At 47.3% G+C, this 1,792-nt stretch overlaps 1 protein-coding gene across 1 annotated transcript in view; it reads right to left on the reverse strand.

Moving 5' to 3' along the window:
• Positions 1-1,792, reverse strand: part of amigo3 (adhesion molecule with Ig-like domain 3) — a 12,932-nt gene that overhangs the window by 7,090 nt on the left and 4,050 nt on the right. The window lies entirely within an intron of this gene.

The following is a 1,792-nucleotide window of genomic DNA, read 5'->3' on the forward strand; positions in this document are numbered from 1 at the left end:
GCACACCCTGAGAACATGATAACTGAGAACGAGCCGATGCCTCAGACGTGGCTCTACCAAAAATCTGGGATGTGTTTGAATATCAAGAGCTTGAGGTCAGAGGTCGCGGTCTCTTGTGAAGAGTTCATGACTGTCCTCGCTCGATACACAGATCTCGGCACTGCGATCAGCGTCACAGCGCCGCCCAGAGGAAACATTAGGAGAATGATTCTCAACGAGGAGCTGCAGGTCGACCGCGTCACCCAAGGAAAGCTGTCTGCTGATTGGATAAGCCTTCAGCCCCCATCCCGTCGCCGGCGACAGGTTTTTCCAACGTTTCTTTAAAGTACCGTAACTCTTGAATGATTTGCGCATCTTAAAAATCCCAGCGGTTCCTGAAAGCAGCGACGCCATACTTTCCGCTGATATTAGTCATTCGGGTAATCCCAAGCACTGCGTCACAGCGGCCCGAAGACGAAGGTTGAGAGAGACGAAGGCGCACAGAAAACTGACGCTTTGTCAGACATCGTTTTTCTTTCTTACAATGATTTTATTTTTGCTGTTTTCAGTGTTTTATATAAAAATAAGAGTTGCTGGATGTAAGCCCTGATAACAGGGTTTCATAGAACATTGTTTTATGCCATGTTTATTTCATGTATGACAAACACTGCCCCGCCCTCTTCCAGCACCTGTAAAGCAGGTGTATTTGAGGCTTGCAGGACATGCAGGCAGAGCAGGCTGGGTTTATTATCCACTCAGGAAAATGTTGCATAAAAGGAGCACGAGTGTCAGCAGTGCGATGTAGGCCTTTGGCTACAGACTGAGAGGAAGTGTACCGGGGAAGAAAAGAGATGCCCAAAAACAAACCACAGGGTCAAAGGTCACATACTTGTTGTTGTTCAGACTGTAAGTCTTGTAATCATGTACAGTCTCGCTTTCTGCCTCTTTGAGTAAAAACTGTAACATTTCAATTCAGTCCTTTTCTGTTACTAATCCTGATTACGCTCTCAGTAGAGAAAGAAGCTACCAGATGTGGAAAGACGCAGCAATCCTGAGGACGGGGACAAAAGCTCACAGCTGATTTTATGACACTTTTACAGCTAAAACAACCAAATAATTCCAGGAGGCCTGTTTAACATTATAAAGGATAATGCAGCTTCCCCAGAATCCCACTCTGGAGCGATTCTTTGTGTGTGCGTCAGTCTAAGGGCCGACCTGTGGAAGCTCAATAACTCGAAGCTCTGCCAATAAGGAAGCTGCATGAACGACATCATTTCCTGGTTACGTGCAAGCAGAAGGCGCTCGCAGTTTTTAGCAAAAACAAACAATCAGCTTTAAGTTCTCCAGCGTTTACATCAATCTTGCTTCACCGAGCTTTCTGATTGGCAGAGCCTTTCACCTTATAGATGGTGGTGGGAACAAGCTTCCATACCAACCTCCTCGCTCTTACTCTGAAAGGTCAGCGACTGCTAGCTGGTGCTGCAGAGTCTGGCTTTGATATCATGTAAACAGGGCCAGTGTTGTCCTGTACAGAGACCTGGAGAGCAGCGTGTCACCAGGACACTCAGTCATATAACACTCGTTCCAAGGAGGTGCAGCTCCAGCTGTAACCTGAAGCTAACCCTACTGTGACTACGAGTTTCCATCAGCTCCTCTGCTCGCCACAGAGCGCTCACGCTGCTGTCGCCTACATGCACACTGGGAATAACGATGCTAATGCTAGTTAGCACGTTTATGATCAGCTGTTGTCGATCGCTCTGACCATCCTCAGATCTTGAGGTCAGCTCGTGATGCTCATCTGTAGTTTAGCCCC

The sequence above is a fragment of the Pundamilia nyererei genome, unplaced genomic scaffold, assembly GCF_000239375.1.
Source record: "Pundamilia nyererei isolate P.nyererei 1_Seehausen unplaced genomic scaffold, PunNye1.0 scaffold00105, whole genome shotgun sequence".
NCBI lineage: Eukaryota > Metazoa > Chordata > Actinopteri > Cichliformes > Cichlidae > Pundamilia > Pundamilia nyererei.